Here is a 10,420-nt window from a genome sequence, read left to right on the forward strand (position 1 = left end):
ACTATAAACAGAGAACAGGTCCCAATGGAAAGACTGAGATTTCCCCTCTTTTCAAATTCATTCCTAGCTTTGGCTTTAAAAATCTTTCAGATACAGCTTTAGGCCATAGACTGTATCTATGTTTTCTAGGTATCCCTAGGGTGGCATCCAACTTTTTTTAATGCAGTCTCCACTATCCAAGAGTCATTGGGCTGGTCCATGCCCAACCATCCATCTCTTTATATTTGGGTGTACAGACAGATCTATTAACCAATCAAACCCTTTTACTATCAAGGCCAAGTTCACATTATTCAATGTTAAGGCTGTTGGTGCATATGCCCATGTATTGCCTGGGTCCTTCAGTAATAAAGTGGATGTACAAGTAGTACATCGCTTTGTGTTTTTTTATATGAATAGACCGGCGGCGACACGGGGATGCCAGTGCCGCGGTCTTATTTTTGAGCCGCGGCCCAGTTCCCGCACTTGGCGCTGGTATATTTCCGGGCACCATCCCGGCATGAAGCTCTGGAGGTGGGCTGGCCGGCCCCCAGTGTGACAATTTCTCCTCCCCTATGTGATGCGGATCCATTAGAATCAATGGAGCCACGTCACAGTGGGGGAGGGGGGAGCAGAACGTCACACTGGGGCCAGCGAGCCCGCCTCCAGTGCTTCAGGAATAGACCGGCACCATATGCGGGAACCGAGTCGCGGTTCCATAAAAGGACTGTGGCACCAACATCCCTGCATTCATATATTCTATTCATATAAAAAAGCAGTAAGCGATGTAATACTGGTACATTCCCTTCAAGCTAGTCAATGACAGATTGCAGCTAAACACCTTTGCTGAACTTATAAAAGGGGTAATTCACTTTAAACATTCCCTTTTTCTTAAAGGACTCCGCAGTTACTAAGATCCCCAGCGATCATCTGTAGGGAAAGCAGGAGCCATGTGTCCCATTTCCCTGCAGTGCCTCCACAGGACAGCTAAAGAATTACACCGTTCTAATTGTGACTATGCTGGGTCCTCCAGAGAAAGTGATACTTTTTGTAGCCCCTCTGACTAATAGATAAAAGTCCTAGACATAAGGCTGGTTTATTACAGGGGTTAAATTATAAGCAAAAAAAAACTCGATGGTCAATGGCGCAGCTACCATAGAGGCAGGGTAGGCAGTTGCTATGGGGTCCGTGCAGGAGGGGGGCCCAGGCGATAAGGTAAGAGTGTGTGTCCTTCTGCTTAACCCTTTATATACTCCAGTTTGTAAGGTTACACACACGTTACACACAGTGTGTATGCTTACTTACATGCTGCAACACAAAAAAGGGTTAACAAGCAGAAGACAGAGATCTCTGCTTCACTGCTCTGATAACCCCTGAAAAAATGTGCAGAGCTCCGTGCAGAGGTCAGGGATATATATATATATATATATATATATATATATATATATAATATATATATATATATATAGTGCTTTGTGTTGTGCTTAGGGGAGGGGGGCCCCTTAAAATTTTTTGCTTAGGGGCCCCCATGAGAATCCTAGCTACGCCCCTGATGATGGTGTAGACAATACAACAAAACCATAGAAACGGCTTATGAAAAATAGAAGGAAGATAAGGTGTCCAAGTCAGTGTGAGAGGGGACAGGTGCTTCTCTGTTACTGAATTACTAAATTTAGTTATTGAATTCTTCCTAGGTTTAATGGTTTACTATAATGTATTCAATGTATTGTGGTTTCTTTGTAGACTGTAGTATTGGTTAGGTATTAACTCCTCAGGGACCACTGCCTCAACACATACAACATCATCCAATCTTTCAAAACATTTTCTTATCTCTAATATTGGACTTTAACATGCTTCAGTTAACTAATGTGTAGAGCCAGTTTAAAGGGGTTCTCTGATTTTAGATATTGATGGCCTATCCCCAGGATCTGTGATCAGCAGGGTGCAGATACTTCATACTCCCATTGCTCAGATGCTCAGACAAGCAATGGCTCCTGGATATACAGTATGCAAACGGTACCTTAGCTGCAGTAACCCTGTGCTACCACTAGGCAGTGTACATTGCCTAATGCTGCGTTTACACGAAACGATTATTGTGCGAATTCGCACGATAACGATTGAATTCGAACGATATTTGTACGTGTAAACGCTGCGAATGATCAAACGACGAACGAAAAATCGTTCATTTTTATCTTACAACATGTTCTAAAATAGTCGTTCGCAAAAAATTCGCAGATGGTTCACCATCTGTGTGAGATAGGCTTAAACGATCGCAAAACGAATTTCCGTACGAGATATCGTACCGTCTAAACGCTGACCATTATGAAAAAAAAATCGTTACTCCGACATCGATAATCGTACGATTGGGCCAATTATCGTTTCGTGTAAACGCAGCATCAGGCTCATGTATTTGCATTGCATATTTCCAGGTGTTGTGGCTGGTCTGAACCGCTGATTGCCAAGATACACAGGTGTAAGCACCCTGCCAGGACAGACCATTAAAGGGGTAAAAATCTTTTTCTTTCAAATCAACTGGTGTCAGAAAGTTATATAGATATTTAATTTACTTCTATTTAAATATCTCAAGTCTTCCACTACTTATCAGCTGCTGTATGTCCTGCAGGAAGTGGGGTTTTCTTTTCAGTGTGACAAAGTGCTCTCTGCTGACACCTCTGTCTGAGACAGGAACTGTCCAGAGCACTGGGAGTCTATTAGACACAAGGACTCCTTAATAGGGATGGTCCGAACCTGCCGAGGTTTGGGTTCGCATGAACCCGAACGCTCGGCTGCAGATTCCCGCTGTCTGCCCGCTCCGTGGAGCGGGTGGATACAGCAGGAGGAACTCCTGGAAAACTGGGATACAGCCTATGGCTATGGCTGTATCCCAATTTTACAGGCGGTCCTCCCGCTGGATCCGCCCGCTCCACGGAGCGGGCAGACAGCGGGAATCATTACCGAGGGTTCTGGTTCGTACGAACCAGAACCGAACTCGGTTCGTACCATCCCTACTCCTTACCTTTTTTTTTTAATTAAGAAGACCCATCTGCGTTAGTCAGGCGCCAAATTTCTCTTCAACTCTGAGCAGTAGAGTTTGTCTATTCAAGTGGGAAGGTGGGGGTTACTTATTTTTGGCCTGCCAATGTTTGCCCACTTTTATAGGACTTGCCTTGCCCCCTATAGTGAACATCTCCCAGCGACAGCTTAGTACTGTGATTTATAGACCCTTCTCTTTCTCCAATGGATCTTTGTGCCTTCTTGCTACATTCTTAACCTCCAGTCGGGGCTTAGGCGGTAGGAATTCTATTGGCATTCACACTATACAAAACTAAAAACTATACAAAACTAGAAACGCTTTCTACATGACATTTTCTATTGCCCTAAGTCCTGCATTTTACACTGAATGGTGTTTGAAAGGCTCCTTTCAGGAGATAAGCTTCTCGAAGGGAGTGCCCGAAAACACAAGTTACTGCTAGTGTGTGAAGGACAAGCATGAATACTATGCGCCCTGTGTTATTATGACACTGTTTATTCTCTGTAACATTGTATGGGTAGGTGTGGTGCCCGGACGGTGCAATGACAATAAAATATAATCCATGTACATATATATATAATGTATCCAAAGGGTCATCTGGGAGCCATAAATAATTCTCACCTAGAGTGCTATCATTGGTGTGGTTGACTGATGTAGAATTCTATTGAGCTGAGAGGAATTACTGTATGACTGTACTGAGCAGGGGTATATAGGATTCATGGGGCCCCATAGCAAGAAAATGTACTGGGCCTCATGACAGGGCCCCCCCATACTCACATGACTTGGCGCAGTCCCTCTGCGTTCCATTCTCCCTGATCCCCGTTTCACCAGTAATGTCACTGGCTCTGGGGACCTGGGAGAACAGAATGCTGAGGATCTGCGCCAGGTCATGTGATTATGTGCAGGGGGGGCTCTCGGAGCTGGTGGTGCAATGCTGTCTCCGGCCAGAGACTGGCAGAGCAGAGAACCCTGCCAGTGGGTGATGTGAGAGGTAACTACTATGGAGTTAGAGCACGTTTCCCCCTGTCGGACAGGTCCCGTAGCAGTTGCGTGGTCTGCCTCCATGGTAGCTATGCCACTAATATTGAGGTGCAACCGGTCTACATTACATTTTGGTCATCTGCTGTCTTGTTGGCCAAGGGGTATCGCAAGGCAAGGTTAGGTGTAATGTTGGCCATACAGATCAGATAAGTGGTGGCTGAACCTAGAAATTTTGGTGGGACCGGCTACTCCTTTAACGTCTATGATGGTGGTCTGACCCCCCTCGAGTCCGTCCGAACCCGAACGTTCGGTATTTGATTAGCAGGGGCTGCTGAACTTGGATAAATCTCTAAGGTTGTCTGGAAAACATGGATACAGCCAATGACTATATCCATGTTTTCCACATAGCCTTAGGGCTTTATCCAACTTCAGCAGCCACCGCTAATCAAATGCCGAAAGTTCGGGTTCGGATGGACTCGAGCATGCTCCAGGTTCGCTCATCTCTATCCCCTCGAGGTCAGGTTTTAGGGGAAAGAAGGATCCTGCATGTAGGATTTGAATAACTGCTTGATTTTTCATCTCAGAGGGAAAAAAATTGCCACTAAAGGTGTCTGGCAGCGGCTTTCTCCCCAACAGTGCATTGTTGTGGGGATATAAGGGAAGCTAGCATTTAGCAAAAAAGACTTACAGCTTTCAGCATTTGATTACCGGTGTCTGAAGAAGTTGGATGCAGTCTTAGGGAGGCCTGGAAAATGTGGGTACTACCATAGACCATAGGCTGTATCCATGTTTTCCTAGACTTCATACAACTTCGTCACCCACCGGTATTCGAATCCTGAACAATCGTACTCGTGCAAGCTCTAGTCACGCTCATCTCTTCTCACCCTAGCCCAAAACATATCTTTTTGACTAACTTAAAGGGGTTATCCTGCGAAAATCTTTTTCTTTCAATTCAACTGGTTTCAGAAAGTTATACACCTCTATTTAAAAATCTCAAATCTTCCAGTACTTATCAGCTGCTGTATGTGCTACAGAAAATAGTTAAAAAAATATATATATATATTTTTTTTTTCAGTCTGACACAATGCTCTCTGCTGCCACCTCTGTCCATGACAGGAACTGTCCAGAGCAGGAGAGGTTTTCTATAGGGATTTGCTCCTGTTTTGGACAGTTCCTGACTGGAAAGAATACACTACTTCCTGTATGACATACAGCAGTTGAGAAGTACTGGAAGAATTGCGATTTTTTTTTTTTTTAAATTGAAGTAAATTACAAATCTACAGTATATAACTTGAAGCCAGTTGATTTGAAAGAAATTTTTTTTTGCAAGAGCACCCCAGCATCATATATTGCTGGGGAAGGGGGGGGGGGGGATTGAGGAATAGAAAAATAAAACTTTATTTACTTTACGCCGTATGCCGTATTTTAGCTATGTGGACTAATCATAGGTATATAAAGAGTTAACCCCTCCTCCTCCTTCTGCCATGCCCGGATCCTGACATGACTCACTATAACAAGATAGGATCCCATAACAATATTTATCACTGCAGACCCCTCGCTGGTCTCCCATCATGCTTATTGTTTCCGAGTTTCCTCCTGTGCTTTTATATCCCCAGTTGTTTATTTTCATTGTATTATTGTATTATCTCTCTGCTATGATGTGCTGGTTACTAAGGAACCTTACTAGGGAAAGGAATACCCCGGGGGGGGGGGGGGGGGGGTTGGGGGTGATCGGGGGTGGCAGCCAGACCCCTGCTCTAACGGCTGGGATTTCCAAATCCTCTGATACTAACCATTTAACCCCTTAGATGCCACAGTCAATGATGACGGCAGCATGTAAGCACTTCTCTGCATCTTCATCAGCATCCATGCTACACAACTGTGCAGTTCCAATCAATTGTATGAACCCCAAAATATACCTATAAAAACCCCATGTATTCCCCCTCCAAAAAACAAGCGAAGGAGTGAAGGAGTGAAGCACATAGCTGTGGGCTTCTCTCAACTCTAAATATTCTAAATATAGGAATCTGAACACTCCGACTTTCTTTGACGGCAAAAGTTTTCTTAAAGTAGTACTCCAGAGAATATTTCTTTCAGTACCTATCAGCTGCTGTATGTCCTGCAAGAAGTGGTATATTCTTTACAGTCTCACAGTGCTCTCTGCTGCCACCTCTGTCCATGTCAGGAACTGTCCAGAACAGGAGAGGTTTTCTATGGGGATTTGCTACTGATCTGGACAGTTCCTGACATGGACAGCAGAGAGCACTTTGAGAAAACATCACTTCCTGCAGGACATAAAGCAGCTGATAAGTACCGTAAGACTTGAGATTTTTTTAATGGAAGTAAATTACAAATAACTTTCTGACACAAGTTTATTTTAAAGAAAAAAAATATTCTCCAAAGTTCAGGTACAGTGTAAATTCTACAACTTTCATATAGACTTTACGTAGCAATTCTTCAGTTTTTACAGATCTCTGTTAGCTGTCAATGAATAGGAACCTTTTGTAGAGAACCACCAGCTCATATCTATAGACTCTGATGGTGGATCCTCAGATGACAGTCTATGTAGTGAAAACAAGTATACAATAGGACTGATTTCTTGTTAAATCATTATTTGGCTATGTTCAGACAACGTTTCAGCTCTGTTTAAAATCACGCCTGTTATTTTGAGTCTAAAATAACGGACGTCTTTTAGCAGCATGGCCTCCCCTGCTGCTGGTACATTATACTAGTTTGGGGTTACTAATTGGCCTTTGGATCCGGCTTAATTGAAAAGTCCATTGAATTTAATAATAAAAATGGAGAAAGAACAGTGACAAAAGAAAAACTGTGTGTGAATAACTAATAAAAAACGTCCGCTGTTTGCAAAAGACGTCCGAAAATAATGATCATGTTCATTATTTTGACGCCCGCGGCAAAAACGTTCGTTATTTAATACATTGTGTGCATTGGACATCCGTCTTCCCATTGACTTCAATGGATTGCCATTGCAGTCAGTTAAATCGCGGCAAAAACGGACGTTATTTTAAATATGAAAATCGTCCGTCTTCTCTCTATTTTTGACGTTGTGTGAACATAGCCTTTTTCCACTCGGAGATAAGCGGCGTCAGAGATGTCTGGCAGCCGCTCCCTACTGAGTCAGCTAACCATCAGCTGCCACAATCACTAGCTTCCTGTCCTGAAAGCTCTGCAGCTTTTTCTAAAATAAACCTTTTAAGGCACTGGCCCTTTAAATGGACAATAAGGACCATAAAATCTCTCAGTTTTATGTCCAATAGTCCAGATAACCTAATAGTCCAAAGCAATGTGAAATCTTATCGAATAACGTCTATTTATATCTACTTTTCTATTGCTGCGTTTACACGGAACGATTATTGTTCGAATTCGAACGATAATCGTACGTGTAAACGCAGCGAACGATCAAGCGCAAGATCATTTTGATCTTACAACATGTTCTTAAATCGTCGTTCGTAAAAAATTTGCAGATCGTTCCGTGTAAACAGTCGTGCACCGATTTAACCTATGTACGAGATAGGCTTAAGCAAAACGACGGCAAAACGATTTTTCTGTACGATATATCGTTCCGTCTAAACGCTGATCGTTATAAAAAAAATTTGTTACTTCGAAATCGTTAATCGTACAATCATTCCAATTATCGCTCCGTGTAAACCCAGCATTAGTCCACCTAATAATCCGGAATATTTGATAATCCGTCACCAGTGAGGCCCAATGAGATTACTCTCTATAGTGTGTTACTTTTCCATTGCCTTTATAGAACGTGTACTGAAGGGGTTAACAACCCAGCCACCAACCTAGACGTGTATGGCCAAATAAGGAGGGTTGGCAGCGACTCCCTGGTGCGCTTTTGGCAATGGTCTCAGACACAGAATCTTGAGCAATCCCGCCAGACATAAGACACATTTTATCTTGGCTGCGACAATCTAGGAGAGGAGAATGGGGAATGATTAACCCAAGATAGAGCTGACACACACAGTAAGGAGACCATGAACCCTGCCCACGGGAGGACCTGGCACCCAGCTCTGCATTGTATGATGATATCAGACCTGGCTGGATAAAGGGCATAGAGACTGGTTACAGGGCCAACCATAATAAACCTCCTATTATTGCACATTGGAGGTTCTGCTCTGCTTGTCACTAACAACTAACTAATTCCAATAGTCAGTAATGCAGATATTATTCCCAAAATATAATCCTAAAGAGAGGATTCCTGGTGAAAACAATGCCAGTGTCTTTTATATTTTCTAATCTAGGTGAAGATTCTTTTTAACCCCTAGCAGCATTCATCACACATGTGCCACTAAACCCAGGGGCGTAACCAAAGCAGCTATAGCAACTGCTACAGGGCCTGCCGCATCATAGGGCCCATTGACCCACTCCTGCAATACACTGGGCTCCCTGAGCGCTCATCAATCAAAGGTTGGCTATGGGGCCCAGCCATTTCTAGCTATGCCCCTGCTTGAGCCTACTCCATATGTGACTGTGATTTATACCTGACGCCAGATAGCAGCAGCTAGATTTGGAGACAACTCAGGGCCCTATTACACAGAGCGATAATCGGCCAAATCGGACGATTATCGCTCTGCGTAGTAGAGATAACGATCAGCTGATGAAACGATTATCGGCTGATCGCATCTTTAGGCCCAGACCTAAAAAAATTGGCCGCCAAGCGTGCATCGCTACATGTAATAGCGATGCGTGGCCAATCGCTGACGATCGAACACTTAATACATTACCTGTCCATGTTCCCGGTCTTCTTCTGCGCTCTGTATGCGCCCTGACCAGTGATTGGCTGAGAGGCCTGTCAGCTCAGAGAGGTCGCTCTGAAGTTGCAGCTGTGGGACCCGGAGCATGGAGAGATAATATATTAAATGTTTGGGCAGGGACTGCGCGGACATCGCTAACAATGTCTGTGCAGCCCTTGCTAAACGATTATCGGTTTGTGTAAGAGGCCCAGTAAACGAGCGCCAATCAGTGCTCGTTTACAATATTGATTGGGCCTTGAATAGTACCCTCAGATAACGGTTGTTTTAATTTTTTATGGGCCAATTATTGATCCCTCATACGTCAGGAATGTTTATAAATGATGCAACTGCACGGACCAATGGCAGTAGGAACAAACATAGCCGTATAGCTGACATAAAGGGATTAATGGATTTAATGAGGCACCAATGGGGATGAATAGGGAGGGGTAACAGTACAGTTAGGGGGGAGGGCAGGGGATAGAGCCAGGGCCGGACTGGCCATAGGGCACTTCTGGCAAATGGCCTCCGGGGGTCCGGTCCCGTGCTCCTCCTGACCCGGCGACTCCTTTCCCATACCGTAGGGAAAAGGGGTCACCGGGCCAGGAGGAAGACGTGCCCACAGCGCTCCGTCTGGCCCCTGTATGTGCACGGCTGCCGGGGTTGTGGCGTCCTATCCCCTGGCAGTGCGCGCATCATAGAGCTCCCTGTGCGCCTGTAACTTCCGGTACAGGAGCGCACAGTGGAGATGCTCCTATGCCGGAAGTCCCAGGGAGCTCTATGATGCGCGCGCTGCCCGGGGATAGGACGCCACAACCCCAGCAGCTGCACATCATACAGGGTCCAGACTGGGAGGAGCGCGATGTTAGGTGAGTTTTTTTTTTGTTTTGTTTTTTATTTGCTTTGCGGGGGAGGGGGGCCATCTATAAAGGAGGGGAACAGGGGTACATTTATAAAGGGGGGAAGAGAGGGGGCCATCTATAAAGGGGGGAAGAGGGGACCATCTATAAGGGGGTGGGGAGGGAGCCATCTATAAGGGGGGAGAGGGGGGCCATTTATAAGAGAGAGGGAGAGGGGGCCATCTATAAGAGGGTGGAGAGGGGGCCATCTATAAGAGGGTGGAGAGGGGGCCATCTATAAGGGGGGAGGAAGAGGGGACCATCTATAAAGGGGGGGGAGAAAGGGGGCCATCTATAAAAGGGAGGGGGGAGAGAGGGGGCCATCTATAAGGGAGACAGAGGGGGCCATCTATAAAGGGGGGAGAGAGAGGGCCATCTATAAGGGGGGACAACATAGGGGGAGAGGGGGGCCATCTATAAGGGGGGCAACATAGGGGGAGAGGGGGAAAGGGGGCAATCTATAAGGGACAACATAGGGGGAGAGGGGCCTATAAGGGGGAGCAGCATAGGGGGGGGGCATTTATAGATGGGACAACACAGGGGGCCTTCTATGGGGGGGTATGCATAAGGGGACAACATGGGGGGCCAACATAGGTGGCCATCAATAAGGGGGACAGCACAGGGGGGCCATCTATAAGGGGGATAACAAAGGGGGGCATCTATGGGGGGGCATGTATAAGTGGAAAAACACAGGGGCCATCTATAATGGGGACTACACGGGGGGAGTAGATAATAGGGCATGCATAGAGGGGGGCATATACTATAGTGGGCTA

The sequence above is a fragment of the Dendropsophus ebraccatus genome, chromosome 14, assembly GCF_027789765.1.
Source record: "Dendropsophus ebraccatus isolate aDenEbr1 chromosome 14, aDenEbr1.pat, whole genome shotgun sequence".
Lineage (NCBI taxonomy): Eukaryota > Metazoa > Chordata > Amphibia > Anura > Hylidae > Dendropsophus > Dendropsophus ebraccatus.